Below are 25730 nucleotides of genomic sequence, written 5' to 3' on the forward strand. Positions count from 1 at the left end.
CCTCCTCTTCTTCCCCATTCTATATTCTGGACACACGGTGTCTCCTTGAGAGCTGCAGATTCTTCCCTCCCCCTCAGCCATCCCATTCTCCCTCCCACCTGCTTCCCCCTGGCTGCTCCTATGCATCCTCGTCTCAATGTCAGCTCCTCTGAAGCCTTTCTCTGATCCCTGGGCTGGGTGAGCTCCCCACCCCCATTCCTTCTCCCATGATGTAAGCTGCCCATCATGATCCAATCATAGCTTACTTGGCACAGAGTAGGTGCTCAATAAAGACTCGTTGAATGGGAGCATGACTCTCACCCATCTTCCAGCAGGGATGTTAAAGTAAGCAACTTGTTGGCTCTAGAACCAACGTACAAAGTGATGTCTGATAAATACTGTAATCCTCTAGTTTGGCGTCTTCCATACCGTGAATTGCAATCCAAGGTAGATCATGAAATCGGTTTGATAGGTCACATCCAGCATGTAAGTATGTTTAGTTGTTTGAATGTTGGTGTGTGTATACTGGGCTGCAATGAAAGATCTATTACTGTGTCAGGTGGTGGAAAAGTTTGAAAGTCCCTCCTGCAAATCTCTTTCCTTAGGTATGGGCTGAAGGCCATGGACTTCTCTAAAGGTCTTTAGTTTCTATCTCTATTGTATTTTATTTTTATTTGTTTATTTATTTTTTGAGAAACATTGTTGCTCTGTTGCCCCGGCTGGAGTGCAGTGGCACAATCTTGGCTCACTACAACTTCCACCTCCTGGGTTCAAGCAATTCTTGTGCCTCAGCCTCCTGAGTAGCTGGGACTACAGGCACGCACCACCATGCCCAACTAATTTTTGTGGTTTTGGTAGAGACGGGGTTTTGCCATCTTGGCCAGGTTGGTCTTAAACTCCTGATCTCAGTACCCGCCGCCTCAGCTTCCCAAAGTTCTGGGATTACAGGCACAAGCCACCATGCCCGGCTGCTATCTCTTTTTTAATTTTTATTTTTCTCTTTGGCCTTAAATTTTTATATTTTACACTTCTTCTACTTCTATACTCCCTTGATCTTAGCGAAATCAAGGTTTCGGTTCACTCCATGATCTTGGCGATGTGCACATCTAGCCCCTCTCCAGCCAAGTGCTCTTTCCTGAGCTTCTCACATGACGTCTCTCACTCTACGTGTCTAAAACCAACAACAGCAGCAACCATAACTATCATGTGTTATTGCCAAGGAACGTGGGGAGAGCTTTATCATTTGGTCCTGTGATAATCTTATGATAATCTTACAAAGCAGATTCTATTAGTTCTCTCTCCTCAACTTTGTTTTTTTAGACAGAGTTTCACTCTTGTTGCCCAGGCTGAGTGCGATGGCATGGTATCGGCTCACCGCAACCTCCGTCTCCTGGGTTCAAGCGACTCTCCTGCCTCAGCCTCCCAAGTAGCTGGGATTACAGGTGCCCGCCACCAAGTCCAGCTAATTTTTGTAACTTTAGTAGAGACAGGGTTTCACCACGTCGGCCAAGCGGGTCTCAAACTTCTGACCTCAGGTGATCTGCCCGCTTCAGCCTCCCAAAGGGCTGGGATTATAGATGTGAGCCACCATGCCTGGCTAGTTCCCCTTTTCTACAGAGATGAACGAAAGGAGGCAGAGAGAATTTCATTACTCACCCCAGGTCACACAGCGAGGGCCCATCTGAAACCTGGTCTGCAATGTATGTCTCCAGCTCTGTGCCTCCGCCATCAGAGCAGCCCTCCCACCACACCATAATGGGTCGCTTGTGTCCCTCGGCTGACAACTGCAAGTTCCAGGTATGCAGGCGTCCTCTTTCCTTTGTGCTCCCTGCACTCAGAACAATTCTAGGCCCCAGATAAGTAGTGTTGAATGGCAGAATGAATGAATGTGTCAAAGTCTATGACTGACTGGCAGGTAAGAGGCTGGGAGAGTCTGTGTCTACTTTATGCTTCCTTTGTTTCTTCTGTAAAAATAATGTGATTGTCAGTGATGGACTGAAAACTGTTGCTGGAGTCTCCCAGGGGTTGAAAATAGAATAAAATGTTGTGAAAGTCCTGCTGACTTCTCTAATTAAGGTATTACTCTTGCTAGGTTTACATCCAGAGTTGAAGAATGGATATTTTCTATGGTTTTCAAACAGAGAAATAGACTCTATCAGTGCTCACTGGCATTTCAAACAGGGTGAGACTGGATGGGGAATCCCCAGGCATAGGATTCAGTTCTTTCTCTGGCACAACTGGCTTTGGGATATTAATCACCAGGTCGCCTTGTGTGAGTCTGATGGCCTCTAAGGCCCTCCAACGACGTGACTCTCAGTGTATTTGTACGGCAGCTTGAGGAAGCTGGAGATGACCAAGGTTTGACTCTACCCTGTCTTGCTGAGATGGTTAACACTGAGTGTCAACTTAATTGGACTGAAGGATACAAAGTACTGATTTCTGGTGTGTCTGTGAGGGTGTTGCTGAAAGACATGAACATTTGACTCGGTGGCCTGGGGAAGGCAGACCCATCCTTAATCTGGTGGGTACAATCTAATCAGCTGCCAGTGAATATAAAGCAGGCAGAAAAATGTGAAAAGGAGAGACTGGCCTAGCTTCCCAGCCTACATCTTTCTCCCGTGCTGGACGCTTCCTGCCCTCAAACATTGGACTCCAAGTTCTGCAGTTTCGGGAGTTGGACTGGCTCTCCTTGCTCCTCGGTTTGCAGATGGCCTATTGTAGGACCTTGTGATCATGTAGGTTAACACTTAATAAACTCCCCTATATATATGTGTGTGTGTATATATATGTCTGTGTGTATATATACATATATATATCCTATAGGATACACACACACACACGTGTGTGTATATACACACATATATATCCTATAGGATATATATACACACGCACATATATATACACACACACACACATATATCTATATATCTCCTATCAGTTCTGTCCCTCTAAGAGAACCCTAATACACTTGCTTTAGGTGTTTATCCTAAGGTATCTTTTTTATATGAAATTTGTCTTATTTTTCTTAGTTACCTTGTTGTTGTCCACAGACCCCAATCCATACATTTCTTTCCCTGTTAGACAGTAGCTCACACTGATTACCTGACACAATGTTATTAAAGCTGGCTGCCTAACAGCCCTGCAGATGGTTCCAACCCATTGCAGAGACATTCACCTTCCCTTACCACTCGAGAGTATGACCACTCACTCTCACACGGGAGAGCACGCACTGCTGCTGCCTCGACAAAGCCGGACGCCTGGCCTCACCAGGTGTCACTCAAAAGGCCATTTCGAATGCGCTTCGAAGTCTGTGCTTGTAACTACTCTGCTGAGCACTGAAGGTGTTTTGAGGCGATACACAGAACATTAACAGGTAACTTCTGACTTGTTCACAATTGAATGGGAAGACAAGATAATTGTATAAAACTTGTACACATGAGGAGACACGGAGCAATATACAACTCGGTGCAACTGTGCAAGAATAATTTTCAATTCTTCCACCTTCTGCCACTTCAACACATTTGTTCTGGAAAACACTAAAGGCACAGACTGCCTAATTCAATAGTTGTTGAATAAAGTGAAAACATTAATCAGTTAAAGAGAACTGTCTCCTATGCAGCACCTCTTGCCCCTCACAACCTGCACCACCCCCACCCCCCCAAAAACACTCTAAACATCTCAACATAAAACATATTTGGGTGGGTAAAAAAAATACCCAATCCAGAGAAGACTACTGCTTACTCAGGGCTAAATAAAACAAGAGACTTTAATGCTTTAAATGGAATGTTGATCACAATTTCAATAACTGCCACTGAATAATTATCTTGGAGTCCAACAGAAGCCTCCCTGCACGGCAGTCTCTGATGAGTGTTTGCTATTTTATCCCCATTCATGCTACAATCCCTTTTTCTAGGTGGTCAGGGGAGTGGCTGTGGCTGTGGCAGGAGGTCAGCTCCTCCTGCTCGAAGGGCAGGGGTAACTGTGGACCATCAGGAGAAGAGCAGGCGAGTTCCTGTGTGTGTTGTTCTTGGAGGCCCTTCTAATGGGAACCGGCTGCGGCGGCTCTTCTATTATGTGTGATCAGTCCTTAGGCGTCATCAGTTTTAACTGTCCTCTTGTGACCTCTCGCAAATATAAAAAGGAGATGCTGGGAAAGACACAACGAATCCCTGAACTGATGCCTATGCAGTCACAAAGGAGAAACACAGCATGCAGTGTCTGCCCTGGAGAATCTCCACTCCAGGATGCCCACTTCATTTTAGGTATAAAATGAATTATCCACATTCTGAACAATAGTGGTTGTCATAAATTCAGAAAATACAGTTCTAATTTTTAAACTCATTTTTAACGTTTTAATCTCACATGATCAAACGTTTCTTGTCTCTTTCTTCCTGACCAAGCATTAAACCGACTGCCACAAAGAGTCATAGCTAATCAGTTATAGTTACAGATTGTCCTGTGTGGTTTACTATGATATTTCTTTTTCTTTTTCTTTTTTTTTTTTTTTGAAGTAGGGCCTTGCTCTGTCCCCTAGTCTAGAGTGCAGTGGCATGATCTCAGCTCACTGAAACCTCCACCTCCTGAGCTCAAGTGATCCTCCCACCTCTGCCTCCGAGTAGCTGGGGTTATAGGCACACGCCATCATGCCTGGTTAATTTTTGCATTTTTGGTAGAGTGGGGGTTTCATCATGTTGGCCAGGCTGGTCTCGAACTCCTGAGCTCAGATGATCTACCTGCCTTGGCCTCCCAAAGTGCTGGGATTACAGGCATGAGCCACAGCACCCAGCCTGCCATGATATTCCTTACAGTGTTGTGGAGTCAGCACAGTGAGTTTGTGAGGGCTTAAGAATTCTAATACTTCTTGAGCATTGTTTCCCTAGGTACCGATCCTTAACCTGAACTGCTGTGAGAATGGTAAACCTATTAAAATACAATGTTTGTATGCATCATTTTACAAGCACCTGCACTACTGACACCTGTTTTAGATTATAAATCTCTGAGAGGTAGACCCTGTGTCCCCCTATAGTAAGTCTATATGTCAGCAAAGTGGCACATGCAAGGGGGGTGATTTCATGAGATGTGTAAATATAACAGGGCTACAGTCTCAACCTGACGTGACTGGGTTCAAGTCAAGGAGGTCTGAGTTACAGAGTTCGAGAACTGGATGACCTTAAATATGATCTTTTATTTTGCCCTTTGCTGTAGATGTTCCTTGGTGACGGGTCAAGGGGGTTACTCATTTGTTTAAGATCAATTTCAGAAAAAAAGGTAAATTAGATATGTATATAACTTTTAGTCTCTCTTTCTGCATTAGCGCCTTTAAAAAATTGGAGTTAATAATTTTAGGCACCCAAATGATATTGCTGGTCATTTACGAAATTGTTTTGCAAAGAGTAACTTTTTCCATGCTCTGAAATCAGTGCCACCTTGCACTTCCAATAAAGTTTTATAAATTTTTTTAAAACCTGTTTTTTTAAATAAACTTATATATGCCCACTGAGTTAAACACAGAAAAATATACAAAGGAAGGAATAATCAGCCATATTCATACCACTCAGCAATAACTGTCCAGTGTGAAGAATTGAGCATATTTTCTTCCAGCATTTTTTCCTACATGCACATATTTGTTTTTACACTATTGAGTGTAGAGTTTGTAAATCTTATAGTGATCTTTGACCAAAAGCCATCAAGTTTAAGACTTTATAAATAGAAGATAAGGCTGTACCTTCCAAAAGAAAACACCCAATGATTTGGGGATGTCTTTTTGGCTTCTGGGTAATTAAAAAAATTTCCTACTCATTCTCTTCACTTATATTCTGAAGTTACCTTTTCAAACAACAAAGTTTAAAAAGAGAGGCCAGGTGCAACGGCTCACACCTGTAATCCCAGAACTTTGGGAGGCCGAGGTGGGCGGATCACTTGAGCCCAGGAGTTCAAGACCAGCCTGGCCAACATGGCGATACCCTGTCTCTACTAAAAATACAAAAATTAGCTGGGCGTGCTAGTGTGTGCTGTAATCCCAGCTACTTGAAAGTCTCAGGCGGGAGGACGACTTGAGTCCAGGAAGTTGCTGCAGTGAGCCGTGATTGTGCCACTGCACTCCAACCTGGGAGACATTGTGAGACTCTGTCTCAATCAATCAATCAATAAATGTCATAACAGAAAGCTCTGAGTTTTTTCCGCCACAGCTTTCTATTTCTCCTTGACATAAACTGTTCATGGGATGAAATGATGCCTTTCTGTAGGTACGAAATGTAGAAGCAAATATGACCTGAAAATGTTCAATTCTCATCTTTCTGCATTTCCCAGACCTTTCAGGCTAAGGCCAGGGACCACTTGAATGAGAAGCTTCCAAAGAAAACTCTGGACCCACAGGAAGTGGGTGATGACTCAACAGGAGAGATCCTTCCTCTGAGTCAGCCCGTCTCGGTGTGACCCTAGAGCAGGCACTGGGCTCTCAAAGCCACAACAGAATTAAGATCTGAAACCCAGATTTTGCTCACGAAGGAGCCTACACAGGAAGTTAGTTTCTGGGTGCCAGCTGAATTCAAGCCACAGACGCGGACTCTTTGCATTCCCTGGTGGCACTGGTGCCTGTTTTCCTGACTCTGATTTCCTGGGTCTCGGAACCACAGACAGCTTCTGCGTTTCTTCACAGGAGGGAAGAAGCAATCTGCAATTCTGAGCTTTGTGAGGGAGGAGAATAACTACTATGAAAGCATAAAAACTATTGAAAAACTTTTTTTTTTTTTTTTTTTGAGACAGAGTTTCACTCTTGTCACCCAGGCTGGAGTGCAGTGGCATAATCTTGGCTCACTGCAACCTCCTCCTCTTGGGCTCAAGAGATTCTCCTGCCTCAGCCTTCCAAATAGCTGAGATTACAGGTGCCTGCCACCAGGCTGGCTAATTTTTCTGTATTTTTAATAGAGACAGGGTTTCACCATGTTGGACAGGTTGGTCTCAAACTCCCAACCTCAGGTGATCCACCTGCCTCAGCCTCCCAAAGTGTTGGGATTACAGGAGAGAGCCACCGTGCTGCCCGGCCAAAAATTGACTGACTTTTAAATAGAATAACAATGAGCATGTTTGTACATGCCTGCACTGATAAGTCAGTTCACAATTAACCTTCATTGATTTGGAGTTTAAAGTTCCCAAGAGACATGACTAATTACAGTAACCATGAATTCAGGGCCTCGCCATTTATCCTAGCAATTCCAAGTTTCAGGAATCTCTTGCAGCACTAAGAAACCAGAGAGACAACTGTATGTTTAGCTTCTACCTTCTGTCCCCTGAGAAGCCACTACTCATCTTGCTTCCCTCAGGATGAACTTTTTGTTTCTATGTTTAAAAGTCTGCAAAAGAAATTAAAAAAAAAAAAAAAGCAGACTCAGTATGAGATCAAACCTTACGAATCACTGTCAAGGTCATTTTTTTACCTCTTCTATACCTAGACTACGGGGTGGGATAGTGCATTCATAACATTCCAGATTCAATGCTATCATTTCCATCGTGACAAAATGCCACTTTATGAAGAATTATGATTTCTCCAGGGCGATGTGGGGTGAAGAAGGGAGAGGGGGAATAAATGGACCATAAAAAGCAAAAGATAAATCATGTTCCTGCAGGTGCAGACATGGTCCCTCCAGCAGAGTGCACAGCCTCCTCACTAAGTTAACCTCATTGCCCCAAGCAGCATATTGCATTCTGAACACTTTACTTTGGCTAGTAACAAAACAGTCACTTGGCTTTCAAGAGTCTCGGCTCTGCCAGTGAAACAAGCTCAGTCACTTCATATTCCTTCACATTCCCATTCCTTATTCATACACAATAAAAAGAGCGCTGACCAATAACTACAGCACAGCGACAGGGAAGGGGGAAAAGAAGAGAAACCTGTGGGGTCTTAATAGGCACCAGGACTGTTCTCTGACCTTTCCACTGGCCACTCAGACACACACTTTCCACAAGAAGCCTCCATGTGCAATTGTATGACGTCAGTGGGAGGCAGGATAGCTGGTTTCAGCTAATAAAAATCCCAGTATACTGTAGGTCCTTTTGAATTGCCTGCTGGGTGTGTACTATTGGAACTAACCGCTTAAGAGCATTCTGATTATGGTACATGCTGTCCCCAAGTACAAACAACCTTGTGTGATATGACAATAACAAAAAGAATATTGAAAATACTGATGTTCGATCCACTTGATTTTTAGTTTCCTAACATTTTAACATATTCCAATTTCAGATGAAACCTCAGAACATCTTTGCGAGTAGTCTCTAGGGTCTAACTCAAAGAAGAACTTTACTGCTTTCTCTTAAGTTCCTGTTTTCTGCTAAAAAAATTCCTGAGCAATTAATCCTTTTCCAAGCAAAACAATGAAATTAGCCATGGCGGCAAGGCACCCGGGCTGGGATGCCTCATTTACCTTTTCATAAAGATTCCACGCTTGATATTACCCACCTTAATTCAGTTCTTCTACCCTTAAGCCTTCAAGGTCTGAAGACCACAGGACAAATTAATAACACCACTGTGGCTCATTGGAAGCAACTTTTAAAAGTCTCAATGTAGAAAATAATCTATCGTCCTACTTCAATTCATGGTACTATCACAGTCCATTCTTCCCTCTCTATTTATTTTCCTTTATAAAATTCTTGCTGAGCTACTTTTAATCACTGGATCCTGAAGGTAGTTGTTTCTGTTAAAAGTATTTATCTTAAAAAAGAAACAAACAAACAAACAAAAACAGAATAAAAGAAAGGATCCTGCCTGGGCAACAGCGTGAGACTCCGTCTCAAAAAAAAAAAAAAAAAAAGAAAGGATCCTAATAAATCTGAAAAACAACCAAGGGAAAACAGATTTACCTTTAAGGGTTGAGGCTTTCTCAAATTAAAACCAAAACCCCAAACTTATTGTTTTTTTTTTTTTACCAAAATATAAGTAAACTGAGTAGTCAAGTTTGGAGCAAATGTGTCTGATGGGGACCACACTCTCAAAACCCCCTTTCCTCTGCACCTGTTAATGCACTGGCCGGCTCCTTTGCTGAGTGTCCCCCTGACTATGATGACACAGTCTCCTGTGAGGCTTCCTGATCTGGAAACAAATTTTGCATGGGCATTACAGAACACTCCACCCCGTAACTACATGTTTTTCCAGTTTTAATACATGTAACGAGCAGTGGTTTGGGGGTGACAAAGACTCTCTTCCTTGAGCAAACCTTAACGGGGCCCCTCTGAGCCCTCTTCCTTGCCCTTGAGCCCTGTCTTCAGCCTGCTTATTCATAGCAATAATCCTGCTAAGTCAGTTTAGCCAGAATCCCCGCACTCCTGATATCTGATCACCCTTGATAACTGATCAAGTTCCTTATCTTCCGCCCTTGGTGTCTATGCCCTTGGCCTGCCTTCAGCAAGAATCCTGTTAATAAAGTCTTCCTTACGGTTTTAGTAAGTGTCAGAATAATTTTTTCTTTAACACAGGAGCCGACTGAAAGACAAATAAAGTACAATCTTTGTACTCAAGTAATTGACTGTCTATCTAGAAACAGACATGCAATAAACCAATGTAAATACAAGGCAGCCTCAAATGAGTGCTACTACAGTAATAAAATAAGCAGAGTCCTACACTTTCTTTTTATTCAATGTAATTATCCTGGTCATATTAACATATGGTTGAAGCACTCTGGGAGGTTAAGGTGGGAGGATCACTTGAGGCCAGATGTTTGAGACCAGCCTGGGCAACACAGTGAAACCCCATCTCTACAAAAAATTAAAAAATAAACTGGGCATGGTGGCACATACCTGTAATCCTAGCTACTCATGAGGCTGAAGCAGGAGGATCACCGGGGCCCAAGAGTTCAAGGTTACAGTGAGCTATGATCAGGCCACTGCACCTCCGCCTGGGCAACAGAGAGAAATGGCTATTAAAAAAAAAAAAGAAGAAAGAAAGAATGAAAGAAAAAAGCATGGTTGAATGGGTCTTTATTAGCAGAACCTATTTCTCAATGCAGTAAAGGTTTTGGGATGATACAGGATGGTGTTAAAGATAGGCCCATAGATACTCACAGGGTATTGGCAAAAGTACTTGCAGATTAGTAATGTGAATTGTTACCTGAATGCCATAGAGAAATGTTAAGTTCCAATGGCTCTTAAAGAGTTATTTTGGCCAAAATATAAATACAGAAGAGTCACACACACAAAAACAAAAGGAGGAGAAAAACAAATTAAAATGTGCAACAGCGTCCTCAGCTTTGTAGCGTGGAGGTGATCCTGGAAACCCCCAATGTGAAGATGATCTGTACCGACGTGTGCCACAGTGACCGTCAATGCCTGGGTCCTTACTGCAGCCCCTGCCCACGGCGTCTATCAGAGGCTAAGCTTCACTGGGACCTGGCCCCTAATCTGTGTCTGCCACAGTCATCAATTCAGCTCTACCTCTCAGCTCTCCGTTGCTTCTCACCATTGCTCCAGCCATCATCTTCGTAAAACATGGACAAGATCAAGCCACCTCCATCTTCAGAACCCATTAAGGACTCTTACCCCTACAACGTGAGGCTAAACTCCTGCCACAGATGATCTGTGCCATATTCTTCCAGCTTCCTCTCCCACCAATGTTCCGGCATCCTATGTTCTGGCTTCCCCTGACAACTTGCCAGTCCCCAAGCATCACACCTGCCACTTCTCCTCTCCCTGGCTCAGACAGATTCCTCAGGCTAGACACTCCTCCCTCCTAATTTCCACCTTATCCCAGTTCTTCTTATTCTTCAAGGTCAAGTTCAGATGCTAACGTCGTTGAGACAGCGTTCCATCTCTCACACCAGAATCAATGATCCCTTTTCCCAATGTTTTCATAGACAATTGTTATTCTCTGCACGACATTTGAACATTTATTTCATTCTCATATAGCTTTATCGTTATTTATCTTTGTCTCCTCCACTAGATCATAAATAATGTGAGGGCAGGAGACTGGTGTATGTCATCGACGTATCAGTTCAGCTTCTGGCGAATAGCAGGTATTAAAAAATGTAAGTAGGCTGGGTGCAGTGGCACACGCCTGTAATCCCAGCACTCTGGGAGGCTGAGGCAGAAGGACTGTTTGAACTCAGGAGCTTGAGACCAGCCTGAGCAACATACCAAGACCTTGTCTCTACAGAAACAAATGTTTTTAAATTAGTGATGCATGCTGGGACACATCTGTGGTCCCAGCTACTCAGGAGACTGAGGGGGTAGGATGGCTTGAGCCTGGGAGGCTGAGGCTGCAGTGAGCCATGACTGTGCCACTGTACTCCAGCCTGGGCAACACAGTGAGACCTTGTCTCAAAAAATTAAAATTAAAATGTAACTAAATGGACCCAGAGTGGATAAATTAAGTCAGATGCTTTTTATTTTATTTTGCAATTCAGTAGTCTGTTTCCAGCACTAAGGTGTGTCTCATGGCATTCCTTGACTCAGACTCAAGGACATACCTTGGACCAATCCATCTCAGAATCTATCTGAAGAGTGCACACTGTCAACCTACAGCATCTCTTGGAGTCAATCCGGTTTTCTCTCCCTTCCTCCTCTCTCTAAATAAAAGTTTACTTCCTTCAAATTTCACAAGTTTGGGAACAGGGGTCCTAATTTCAGAAAGCCAATATTGTACTAAACAAGGCTCTTTTACTCTATCCGTATTTCAAAACGGAGTTGGAATGTTTAACAGAGCCTTCGCCTTTCCCGTCTGAGGAGTCCTGAGCCTTGAAATTGGTTCTTACCCACCAGCATTGTGTCTCTGTCCTTTTGAACATGTCACCTGTCCCTCTCTGAAAATTCTGTAATTCTGTAAACTGTGTAGAATATTCTAGGTCTGTGGCTTTCTAGAAAAGTAAGTGAACATTTTGTTTCACTTGCAATATCCTCCACCTAATGATACCTACTGAACCGTAGCAGAAACTCTGGGCTGATGTCTTCAAGAGACCACAGGCAAGTCTCCCGATTTTTCTGCATATGAGGATTTAAAAATTAATGCCCACTGTGCGGTAATGAGAGAGATTTCCCCCCATAAACCCACTAGTTAACAGGTGTCTGGGCTGCAGCTCATCTGTATGCATGTGAGTGTGTATGGATATACTTGTGTTTGAGTAACAAGAACACTGCCACTGCCTTGAAATTGTTCATTCACAGTCATTCTTGTCACCTGCAATCTTAGCTATTTTACCACTTACTTTCTCCCGTCGATCATTCTAAAAATATGGATGATGTGGAGGTCCACCGGGGTCTCCAGGGAACCCCATGGTTTCTACACTTCCCCAGTGCTGTGCTAGTTCTTTGCTTCTTGTGCCTAAGTCAGTTCTCATGGATGACAAAGTACTCATTAGTCCCTACGAAGGAGTATCCTTTATGCAATAGTAACCACAGCCAGGCCACCCCAGACAAATAGAAAAAGGAATGCCAAAGTATACATACAAAGGTAGGGCCCATGAGCCACACAGACACCATGACCACAAGTGTCCAGGAGCACAGAGGCACTGGCCAATGCAGAGACTTAATACTGCCAAATACAAGTCAAACACGATTGGGAATTTTGCATGGCGGAGTCTAGTGACTCTTAAGGCACAGATCAAGGGTGCTGGCTAGCAAGCCAGACCAGGCCAAGGTGGGCAGGTTATTGTTGTGAATGACCATTCTGAATTCCAGCCCCTATTTTTCTGTTTGCTCATCCTTGTTTACTAGATTGTCCAATCCTGGTTTCCAGCTAAAGACATTTTTTGGCATATCAGTTTGACTAAGCACCGGGGATAAGCTGAAGAATAAGTATTCCTGACCTACAAAACATCCTAGTTGCCATTCTAATGGGGAGAGCACATTATGCTAAATTCCTTTCTTTTCCAAACCCAAAAACATTTTTCTTCACTTTGTTGATCTAAAAAGGTTGAAGGGCAGAGGACAGAGGTCACTGGCTTAGGAGAGGATGCCTGAGCGTCACCTTCACCGAGTGACCTCTGCAGGACTCAGTATCCTCACATGCAAAATCAAAGAAGATTGGTTTAGAAGCTTTAAGAAAAGAGAGAGAAGCCGCTTCAAATGGGTCTAACTGTAATTTCCTCTAAACCTCAAATTGTTGTGTGGATGATTCTTTTTTCTCACAATCCTTTTATTTGAATGACCTGATGTAGCATCAGAGAGTGACTTGGAGTGTCAGAGAGGAACAGGACCCAGCATGAGAGGAAGGGGATGATTCCATTCGAACTTGTCAAACTCAGAAGGGAGAATAAATCACGATCATCTTATAAAAGCGATGTAAAAGCCTTGGAGATGACTACTGTTTCTGGCTCTATTCTCTCACAAAAGGTTTTTATTCTGACATCAATATTTTCAAGAGGCTAGTGTTTCAGCGGACTTTCTTGGAATGTTCGTGTCAAGTACACCTGACTGTTCTTCAGTAGAGTCTCTGTAACAGGTTGGTCTGGCACCAAGAAAAGCTTCTCAAAAATTCACCCAACCAAGAGGCAGGACAGTCAACACTGCAAGCTACAAGCTTTGGCCAGGATGAACATGATGGCAAACTCTCCCACGGGGAAAAGAAAAACACTCATTTGGGATGTGACCAAAGGGAGGACCAGGGACTGGGAGCTCGTACTTTTACCTCGTTGCACAGATCTCAGCCTTTTTAGATGGATTGCCGTGAGTTGCTGTTGGATACAATTTTTAAATTAAAAAATAACATAATCGCTTTGATGATCCCATACCATGGCGTTTTCTAAGTTCAAATATTTCACTGAATAAAGTGCTTCAATTCTTTTAGACATGAGCTCCCATTTTTCTGTTGTTTTTGCCAAATAGGCAGATGGAAAGGATGTATCGTGCAAGAGTCTAGGATTGGGCACCACAGGGTAGAAATGATGAATCAAAGCTTACTGATTCTGTTTGGCTTTCTGTGGTGCATTTTGGCAGCCCTGTGTGGATGTGTCAGAGGCTGTCTGACCACACGTGAGGCTCGTTGATGGTGGTAGGTTTCTATGTGTGACACTAAAAGCTAGGAAAGAAAAGGATAGAAACTGCTAGACATGAGTGGAAATGAGTGAAATGGAAGGATGAAAATACGAAAGGCAAAAAGGGGTGAAAGAGAAAACAAAAATCCTGGTGAATTTAAGAAGGACTATAGGCGTTTCTGAATTACCATGAGATGGAGGAGATGGAATACAATTGTCATGTTAAATGAATCTTCTTCCAGTCATATACTCTGTGCTCCCCAGAGACCAGCTTTCTCCTTACTCCTCAATCCTCCTGCTGTATACAGAACCAGTCAAGAAGACAGACTTGACTTGATAAAGTGTGACACCTGCCATCACTTCTGATGTTTAGGTTCACAAGTGTGAAGAAGTAAAAGGCTGTGAATTTTCCCAGGGTATTCTGTCTAGAGAATGTGCCCTCTGACATGGCTACATAACCTACAGATATAGGATTCACCTGGAGAGAGCTGTGTCAACCCTCTCTTTCACTGTAAAGAATAAAGGGTTCACTATAAGGGGGAGTTAACAATTTTAGTGTAAAAGCTAATGCAAAAACGAAAAAGCAAGATTTAAAGTAACCAATGGCCTTGGTCAACACGGCAAAACCCCATCTCTACTAAAAATACAAAAATTATCCAGGCATGATGGTATGGGCCTGTAGTCCCAGCTACTCGGGAGGCTGAGGATGAGAACTGCTTGAACCGGGGAGGTGGAGATTGCAGTAAGCTGAGATTGCACCACGGCACTCCAGCCTGGGTGACAGTGCAAGACTTTGTCTCAAAAAAAAAAAAAAAAAAGAAAAAGAAAAAACAAAAAAAAGGAAAAAGAAAGGAAAAAAACCCAATGGCTAGGAGTATCTGTCACTTATCTCATTAGTCTACCCATACTGGTTATAATTCACCACGCATCCTGATGAAACCTTTAGTTCTTTTCTCTCACCTACCTTATTCCACGTGGAAGCCCAGGATTTGCCCATACTCCATATTTAAGTCTTAAACTCTCCAGCAGGATCAGTAGGAGAAAGTCCTACCTTCCCTTCTCCTCCTCTCCCTCTTGGTGCTATTCCATCTTTTTTTTTTTTTTAATAAGGCAGAAGCCGCTGGGCACAGTGGCTCACGCCTGTAATCCCAACACTTTGGTGGGCTGAGGCAGGTGTGGATCACCTGAGGTCAGGAGTTCGAGACCAGCCTGGCCAACATGGTGAAACCCTCTCTCTACTAAAAATACAAAAAATTATCCAGGCATGGTGGCGGGCACCTGTAGTCTCAACTACTCAGGAGGCTAAGGTAGGAGAATTGCTTGAATCCGGGAGGCAGAGGTTGCAGTGAGCTGAGATTGTGCCATTGCACTCCAGCCTGGGCGACAAGAGCGAAACTCCATCTCAAAAAAAAAAAAAAAAAGGCAGAAGCAGAAAAAAGAATTAGACTTCTGTGTGCACACTGGGCTTCCACACCAACCCTAGTCTCAAGGTTGCCACTTCTAATGGAAACATAGCAATTCTGCCCTTGATTCTTTTACAAAGAAATAAAAAGCTTCACTGAAACCTCATCGTTCTGGTCTCCGACTCTTTGAAATGCGCACACAATGGACACTTAGTAGAGGATACCTTCAGCAAAGACCTTAACCTAGAACTTATATTGAATCGCTGCTGAAGAGCTACTTTTGAAAAAAGCTAATTTTCTGAAATAATACAACACTGTACTCTAAAAACAACTAAACAGAAATCTACTAAGGTTTTGACATAGAGATTGAAAGCGGCTTCACCATAAAGCGCCAAAGGCTCAACTCTGAATACAGAGTTAATGCCTGGGTTGCCAGCATGAGCTACCCCTCGTCTGGTGTGAATGGCACTGTGGTCCAGTGTCCAGAAAGAGCTGATGTCTTCCTGGAAAGTAACTCTCTGGGGAGTTTCCAAAATTATCTTCCGAAAAAATGAAACCCTGGAACTGCCTTTTATTCTGCTGTCTCAACCTTTCTCTTTCTCTTGCATAACTCATAAAATAAGCATTCAGGAAAGACATATGGGCAGAAAACAGGTTGATACACAAGTCCAGGCACCCATGTGGGACTACACTGCTGTAATGCAGTCATGAAAATCTGCGGTGAGGGCCTGGACTTTCTTAATTCAATAAGCCCTCTGGGTGGGGGCCAACATTTCTACAAGGAGGTCCTCTCTGCAGTAAAAGTGGTTCGATAAAGTTACAGAGTAATTCTGTATCACCTTTATTTCAGTCTGCTATAGAAAGAGCTACTTTCGTTGCAAGCTCCCATTGCCTTCTTACAAGTGGATTAAAATACATTAAGCCTCCGCTGGGCACAGTGACATACGCCTGTAATCCCAGCACTTTGGGAGGCTGAGGACAGTAGATCTCTTGAGCCCAGGAATTCAAGACCAGCCTGGGCAACATGGCAAAACCTCGTCTCTACCAAAAATACAAAAATGAGCCAGGCATGGTAGTGTGCGCCTATAGTCCCAACTACTTGGGAGGCTGAGGAGGGAGGATCCCTGGAACCTGGGAGGTCGAGGCTATAGTAAGCTGAGATGGCACCACTGCACTACAGTCTGGATGACAGAGTGAAACCTTGCCTCAGAAAACAACAACAACAACAACATTAAGCCTAATCTCTAACAACCTTTGCAACTCAGTATATAACGCCAACGGGAGATACATGCCCACATATTTTGGACCAAACACTGTGGTGTAAATTAAGATCTCACTCCTGTAGAAATAATTCTGACTAGAGAGAAACCAGTATTTTATAAGAAAGTATTTTATAAAATTTTAGGCCAGATTTTGCACTTTGGTTGTAAGCATAATAAAATGTCCACATAATATAACAGTAATAAACAATGAATTTTCTAAGTAAATATAAACTTCAGTTCTAACCACAGAGTTTATTTTAGCCTGCCTAATATAGTGTTTTCTTAGTTTCGTAAATGAGATGAAATAAGAACTTACTCTGTACCATTTTACAATAAAATTGTCCTAAAGGGCTAATACATGGGCTTTCTATGCAACTTATTATTTTGTCATAGAAAACAAGTTACTCTGACACTTGTTAAAATGGTAAGGAAGACTTTATTTGGGACTATTGCGATAGGGGAGAGATGGAGCTCAATTCTGAATACAAGAACAAGGGAGAATGACAGCCAACAAGCAGAGTGAGGGGCTTGGTGGATGGAAAATTACTAAGAGGAGACATCACAAGTACGGAGATTCTTACAAAACTCACCTAACAGGATTCCTGCTGAGGGCAGGCCAAAGGCCTAACATCAAGGGTGAGGGAATGAGGAACTTGATCAGATATTAAGGGTGATCAGATACCAAGGGTAGGAGGATTCCCACTAAACTGACTTGGAAGAATTCTTGCTAAAGGCAGACCAGGAGGGAGAGACACAGAAGGTTAAGAAGAAGGCTCAGGGGAGCCTAACTAAAATTTGGTAAAGGAGAGGATTCTTGTCAGTTTCGACCATATGAAAAATTTAAGTTACTACAGCCGGGTGCAGTGGCTCACGCCTGTAATCCCAGCACTCTGGGAGGCCAAGGCAGGTGGATCTCTCAAGCCCAGGAGTTCGAGACCAGCCTGGGAAACATGATGAAAACCTGTCTCTACTAGAAATACAAAAAAATTAGCTGGGGGTGGTGGTAACACTGCAGGCCCTACACCTCAAGGGAGCTGAGGTGGGAGGATTGCTTGAGCTTGGGAGATGGAGGCTGCAGTGAGCCCTGATCATGCCATTGTACTCCAGCCTGGGTGACAGAATGAGACTCTGTCTCCAAAAAAAAAAAAAAAAAATTTTCAGTTATTAAACTTCAAAACATGCCAAGACCTTATTAAAGCCCAACATCATATAAATGATAGATGTGTGAGTTTGTAGATACCTTCCAAGTTAATTCTGAGAACATGCCTCTATTACCAATCCCTTGAGGGTAATAATCTAGCAAAACTTCCTTCCCAATCAACAGTAATAAACCCAAAGGTCAGTTTCTTCAAAATGAGGGCCATTTGGTTGACAACAACCATTTAAATTGGCCAGGAAGACACAGTATGTTATCATCTTACTTAGAATTACAGTAACGGCTCTTTTACTCTGAAAATGGAAAGACATAAAACAGTCCGTATTCCAGATCAGAGGGAGGAAAACCCAATCAGACAAAGACTCTGTGACATGTGCCGGTTATGAATTAACACTGACTGTTTCTGGTAATTATGGTTTATACTTGCTGTAAGGGCTTTGAAGCATTTGAAATGGCATTAATGTGCCATCTTTCCACTGCCCATACTAAACCAAAACATAAACATTCACTAAGCAAAACTTCCACATTTTCAGGGGAAAAAGCTTGATACAGTAAAAACAGCCTTTGGCTGAAAAGTAGTCTGTTAACTAAAGAAAGCACTGTGACTATAACTGGAGTCTTTAATTTCTGCCACATCCCATCCATGTGGCTATGGCAACAGCAGAACCAGATAAATGAGTGAAAAAAGGAATCCTTTACATTAAGGCCCTCTGATGTGGATTTTTAATTTCCTTTAGGAAATGACTAACATTAGATCAGTGTTTGCGTCTTTTTTTTTTTTCTTTCCATAAAAATAAAGTTAAACCCTGCTACGGAACAGCATTTGATCTGTGCAAATAAACATCAGAAGGTTATATTTTCCAGACAGTTCTGTCAACATTTTCCTTTTCAAGATCTGACATTTAGTTTTCTGCAAGGGAACAGACATTTCACATGATCCCTTTCTTTCTCCTCTCTGAAGCTGCAGTCAAGCCATTGATGGACCTTGCTGTCCAATACAGCAACCTGGATGACAGGCAGCTAGGAGCATTTGAAAAGTGGCTAGTCTGAACTGCGATGTGTTGTATGTGAACACACTAGATTTCCATGACTCAGTACAGAAAAAGAAGAAATAGCTCAATAATAATTGTATTTTGATGACATACAGGAATAATAGTATTTGGACATATTGAGTTAAATATAGTACTAAAAATTTTAACTATTTTTGATTTTTAAATAAGGCTACTAGAAAATTTTAAGTTATATACGTAGCTCACATTACTTCTGTTGGACAGCTGCATGAGACACTTCCTTGCAGGAGGCTGTTTTTCCTAGCCATCTGAACAGAATGAATATTTCACACTTCAGAAATAGCACTACCAGCAGAATCACATAATGACCCTACATTGGGCCCATCTGCTCAAATAAGGATTCAACTCTGTTATGCAATCTTTTTATTGTATATAAAAAGGTAGTGGCCTTCATTTTTCATGGCATACAGCACGCATTCAGAAGCAATGTTAACCACAATAGTAAAAACTCTGCCAATAGACAACAGAAATTTCACGACCACAAATACTCAAATCTCAGAAATACATGAAAACCACATTTGCCCTTTTCTTGTGCTCTAAGAACCTGCCATTAAATATTACTAATACTATAATTAATTTAAGGTTATCTGGACTTGGTAATATAAAATACACTATTATGTAATTTTATAACACTAAATAAAACCAAACATTCAACTACACTTCTGACACTATATTTGTTAAAATGGGCAAAGTGTGAACTTCAGTGTTTACTGGTAACAGTTCCATGAGTAGTCAGAAAGCCTAATATATACTATTTTATACTTATATGACAAGAAAATAAGTTTAGTTCATTTATTTTATTAGTCATAAGTGCTTTGAACTGTGAGTCACTGAAATATCAGTGTCTCTATCTCCCAGAATATCAGGAATAACAACAACAATTTTAAAATAAAAAGAACTTTTAGAAAGGAGAGATCCTGTTTATAAAATGAACAATTTGCAGTGGAAATGAACAATTTACAACATTGTATAGCAAGAAGGCAATCATAGCATGGTGTGTGAGTGGGTGATCCTTCTAGAAATAATTCAGGAATTGGGAGACTGAGAGAGAAAAAGTGGGTATTTTCAAGCAAACTGGAGATCGAAACTCACAAATGACTTTCAAGTTCACAGCCTCTGACGCATGAGAAGTCATTTCCACATTTAAACCTTTCTTCAGCAGGGCGCGGTGGCTGACGCCTATAATCCCAGCACTTTGGAAGGCCAAGGTGGGTGGATCACTTGAGGTCAGGAGTTCGAGACCAGCCTGGCCAACATGGTGAAATCCTGTCTCCAATAAAAATATAAAAATTAGCCAGGCATGCCTGTAATCTCAGCTGCTTAGAAGGCTGAGGCAGGAGGGTTGAGGTTTGAACCCAGGAGGCAGAGGTTGCAGTGAGTGGAGATCACACCACTGCACTCCAGCCTAGGTGACAAAGACAGACTCCATCTCAAAAAACAAACAAACAAATCTTTCTTTCTCCCTGTGGTGCTGCTGCCCAGATAAACAGGCAGCAGAGAGAAACCCACTGCACAAGTACGTGGTATGCAAGAATACCTTACCCCAACCAAGAGTCTGCAGAGCCCTCAGATAGCTGTGACTGCAGACAAAAACCCATCACCATGACATTTTATCCCCACAGCTATAGAGGCTGAAACAATCTGTTCCCAGCAGGACCATCCTTCCTTGAAAGAAGGAAAAAAAAAAACAGTCTCTGATGAAATGTAAATAGGAAAAAATTAAAAGTGATTTATTTTTCAGATTTTTTTGAAAAAAAAAAAATTAGTCAAGTGAGTTGAGCAGACCTAGCCTAGAAATGACATGTCTGCTGCATACAACGTATTCTCGTTTGAAAATAAAAACCAAAACTGGACTAGAAGCCTAAAGGGCAATAATGACGGGGTGATTTTTTCCAATAATATATAAAAAGGCGGTTTCTTTTTTAATGTTAATTTAAGTTGCATTTAAATTAGGAAGGAATGTTCACGGTCACGAATTCTAAAACACAACAGTGTTTTAGATTCAATGTGCCATAGAATCAAAGGGTACCCTCAATATTGGTTCACAGAATGAGAATAGCTGTGTTATGTTAATCATAATACAAAATAAGCAGTCATTTCCAAACAATACAAGTTAATAAATACAATGAACAGTTCTGCAGTTTGTGAGATCATTTCATCAGCTGACAGGAACGACTGCCAACACTCCTGGTTCCCAATGTGATGCTGAGGTCCCAAGTCTGAAGTCCCCATTAAATTACCACCATTTACAGCCCAAGGAGTCAGCCCTGATACTTCTATTTTCTGCCTACTCCTGACTTTTGCTTGGCCTGTCAGGGGGCATATCAGTGGCCTCCCACCTCCGACAGCTCTGGTTATACACCCCAAAAGGTGAGTAATATCACTTTCTCAACGCAATGAAAATAACTTTGAAGAACAAATGTGATAAAGAATATTCTAACTTTGCACAGTGGAAAATGGTTTTAGATCTAGAGGTAAAGGCAAGAGATTATCACCTGTTAGCAATAGACAGATGGACAGTCTGCCTAATTGTTCCCTATGTTTTCATAAAACTGAAACAAAACAGTGCGGAAAAGAAAAGACAAATATTGAAGAATAGGTGCTTCCCTCATTCGGCTACCATTACCAAGATTTTCAAAAGACACATGAGGACACACAAAAACAACTGGGCAAATACCCAACTGCCTTGTGGCTTGGCCAAAAGTCTTTAAGGTACGCTGGTACACAGAAATTCTAACTACTCAGCTATTCCATGGCCTATCAAAACTCTTTGTACTACTATACATCCACTGCTTCTATCTGACATCTGTTTAATCTACTTCTCGATGCTTTTTTTTTTTTTTTTTTTTGAGACAGGATCTCCCTCCGTTGCCCAGGCTGGAGTGCAGTGGCACCATCTCGGCTCACTGCAGCCTTGACCTCTTGGGCTCAAGCAATCCTCCCATCTCAGCCTTCTGAGTAGCCAAGACTACAGGTGTGCACCACCACGCCTGATTACTTTTTATATTTTTTGTAGAGACAGGGTCTCACTACGTTGCCCAGGTTGATCCTAAACCCCTGGGCTCAAGCAACCCTCCTGCACCAGCCTCTCAAAGTGCTGGGACTTAAGATGTGAGCCACCACGCCCAGCCTCAAGCCTTTTAATAAACATATCTCAGTGCCTTACAGGAACCTGAAATCTATGGAATTGATAAAGACGGCAATGAGCTGACTCATCTGAACTGATCATGCAGAATCTCTTAAGAAAATAAGTGTCTAATCTTAATGTTGTCCGTGTACAGGGGCTCACAGAATTGTGCCTTCATCTTTTCTTTCTATAGTGCTATACTCAAAAAATTAAAACACAAGTACCAGTGACACATGTTACGTAACCTCTATAATTAAAATCTAGAGGTTAGGGTTAGAACCCTCACTTGAATCTGCAGTTGGTATTAAAAACTAACTAAATACAATCTACGATTTAAATACTAACCGCAGATCAAAGTAAGGGTCCTAATTAATTTTTCAAGGATGAACTAAACAGGTATCAGTGGTGAAGATACTAAAACCTCTTTTCCAGACTAACGCAATGTATGCATGGTTAACCTGATAATAACCATAGCATGTTTCTCTAAGCAAATAAGTTAAAGTACACATTGATGTGTGTTTTTCCATGCATGTGTGTATTAGGTTTTCTTGACACACCACCCAGCTCATGACAAATTAATGGGTGCTGTATTAGGCAGGGTGAACACCTCGTATGGGATTAAGTCTCAAGCTGTATATCTGGATTTGGTCTCCCAAGGAAGAAAACAGAGTTGGTGACTAAGTTATCTCTCTACCAAATCTTGTCAGATTACAGATTAAAGGGAAAGCAAAAAAGACCAACCAGCAGCTTTGTTCATCCTGTTTGTGCTTCTTCATCAACTCATATTTGTCATTTGGATTCATGCCTTTTTGGTAATTCCGTTTCTTCATCTGTCAAAGGGGGATAATTCTGGTACCTACTTCATAAGGGCTGTGGTGGGAATTAACAAATTAATTTCATCTTACTAAATAAGATCAAATAAGTATGTCAAGTCCTTGGTATTTTGGCACACAGCAAACACTCCCTACATGTTAGCTTTCATTATTTTATTCAGAAATGATAACACAGCTGAATTTCAGCATGAACACTGGAATTTGACTGTTGCATGCCAAGTAAGAGAGCGGATTTTCATATTAATTTTTAAAATTAAACTGAAAAATGTTTCTGCTTTAGAGTGAAACCATAAACCAAAGTCAAAACCATCGATTTGCTATCCATATGTTCTGACTAATATCCACGTTCTTCTCTGCTTCCTGGGCCCCCAGCTAACCTGCGTTTCCCACATCCCCCTGCAGTTAGGTGAGGCCGTGTGACCACTTCTGGCCAATGGACTGTGGGAGTTTTGAGAGTGTGAGAATGTGGGAAGTCTGGTCTCCAAAAGCTCCTGAGCAAACCTCTTCCCTCACCTGCCGGCTAGAGGCTGAAAGTCAGTGAAGAACTTGGAGGGCCTAGAGTACAGCAGAACCAATGTCTCTGAGGAATCTCACCGACCTGGGCTAAGCAGCTGAGCGATCACCACTGTGCACTCTGGCAGTTCACACACTCTAGTCCACGGCTTCTTCTTCTTTACGCATGACTCTCACATATTCCTGTAACAGTAACACCTAAGACTTTTACCATGGGCCACTGCTCTAAGTACTGCATATACATGTTAGCCCTTGTAATTTTCTCAACAATCCTCTGAGCCAGGTATTTCTTACAGCTGAGGAAGGTAAAAACAAATATTTTAAGTGATCTGTCTCAGGTGCACAGCCAAGGTAAGCTGATGAACTGGGGGTGGATGCAAATAGCAGTCCAGCCAGCCCTAGAGTCCACATTCTCAGCTGCTAGTCTAGGCCTTTTGAAGATAAATGCACACATCCGGGACACGCTGCTGTGGTATTATTCACCAGAGTGTTATGCAGGGTCAGTCCAGACATACTTGAGAAGAAGGCTGTGGTTGTCAATAAGGGATCCCCAAAGCCCCTGCTGCAGGCACATCCCATTCCTTTGTTAACCAGGTATCTCATCAGGTAGCAGACAATTGGGTGTCTTATCACCTCCTTTGGTTTCCTAGGGCTCCCAACTTAAAGGATCCTCTCTGGGCATCATTGAGGTTTTTGGACCTTTGTTGTATTTCTCCTTGTATCAAAACTGCTATCCTAAGACCTATTTTTTTGGGATATCCTACTCACTGAATGCTGATAACTCAGTGATCTGACACGTTATATCCATGTTCTCTTTCTCTCAGATTATCTTTTATTTCAGAGGCCTTCAGGGACAATGCCATAATCTGAAACGGTAACTTGATTGCCAACAATTTGCAACATGCCCAGGTAGGTGTAGCAGCCATATGTGTTTGGATAAAGAAGAGTATTTGCATACCTCAGATCATCCCATGTGGGCACCTGTTCTGGCATAAGATAAATCACATCAATTACAGACAAACTAAAACATGTTGCTTTGTTTCTAGGCTGTGGCTGCAACACTCTGATGTTAAGCACTACCATGTGCTTTATGCCATTTAGAAAAAGAAACCATGGTAATCTCACCACATGATGAGGCGTGTGTGACAGGTCGGCTTGGACGTCAAGCAAGAGTATTTCCTAACATTATAAACAAGCTTCTGGCTGGGCGTGGTGGCTCATGCCTGTAATCCCAGCACTTTGGGAGGCCGAGGCGGGCAGATCACTTGAAATCAGGAGTTTGAGACCAGCCTGGCCAACATGGTGAAACCACGTCTCTACTTAAAAAAAAAAAAAAAAAATTACAAAAATTAGCCAGGCATGGTGGCAAGTGCCTATAATCCCAGCTACTCAGGAGGCTGAGGCAGGAGAATGGAGGTTGAACTTGAACTCAGGATGTGGAGGTTGCAGTGAGCCGAGATTGCACCACTGGACTCCCGCCTGGGCAACAGAGTGAGACTCCGTCTCAAAAACAAACACAAAAACAACAACAAAAAGTTTCCTCTTCTTTTCTTTCGTCTTTTTTTTTTTTTTTAATACCATAATGCAGTTCTTTACACCTATGCCATGGAATGAAACCATCAGCAATATGTCTTCTAATAAGAATCTCACCACATGGAAAATTTACTTGTGAAAATATATTTAATGGCCTGGACTCTAGACATACAATTGGAAAATATTAGCGTATTAAAATAAAGCTCATCCCCTGGCACTATATCCAGATTAGAGGGAGAAGAACAAGCTAGAAAACAACCTTGCCCAAGTCATAGGTACGTATCTTTAAGATCTGAATTACTCAAGAGAATTCCTTACATGGTAACATTCAGAAGAAGCAATTTCTGGCTGGGTGCGGTGGCTCACACCTGTAATCCCAGCACTTTGGGAGGCCAAGGCAGGCAGATCATGTGGTCAGCAGATCGAGACCAGCCTGGCCAACATGGTGAAACCTCGTCTCTATTAAAAATAGCCAGGCGTGGTGGCGGGCACCTGTAATCCCAGCTCCTCGGGAGGCTGAGGCAGGAGAATCGCTTGAACCTGGGAGGTGGAGGTTGCAGTGAGCCTAGACGGCGCCATTGCACACCAGCCTGGGCAACAGAGAGAGACTCTGTCTCAAAAAAAAAAAAAAAAGGAAAAAAAGAAGCAGCAGCAGCAATTTCAAAGCATGTACCTCTACTGCAGTTTTTGTTAATCGATGACTCTTACTGTCCATTGTAATGAAGAGAACAAGAGAATCCAGAAAGGCTTACCCAGAAGTACTTATTTTGCTATACAGATGCCGGAAGTCCCTCTGTTCTCCTTCTTCAAGCTTGATGGTCAAATTTCTAGAATAATTCATCAAACAATCAAAAGCTGAATGTGCTACACAGTTAAGATTCAGCTTCTACTGAAAAATG

The 25730-nt window shown here is 42.3% G+C and overlaps 1 protein-coding gene across 5 annotated transcripts in view; it reads right to left on the reverse strand.

The window, feature by feature from the left end:
• ANKH (ANKH inorganic pyrophosphate transport regulator) overlaps nt 1-25730 on the reverse strand; it is a 156319-nt gene that overhangs the window by 88580 nt on the left and 42009 nt on the right. The window contains exon 2 of one of the 5 annotated variants that reach the window (XM_078004322.1): nt 25584-25658. The gene's annotated coding sequence lies outside the window, so the exon portion shown is untranslated. 5 annotated transcript variants of the gene reach the window in all.

This window comes from Macaca mulatta, chromosome 6 (assembly GCF_049350105.2).
Source record: "Macaca mulatta isolate MMU2019108-1 chromosome 6, T2T-MMU8v2.0, whole genome shotgun sequence".
Classification (NCBI taxonomy): domain Eukaryota; kingdom Metazoa; phylum Chordata; class Mammalia; order Primates; family Cercopithecidae; genus Macaca; species Macaca mulatta.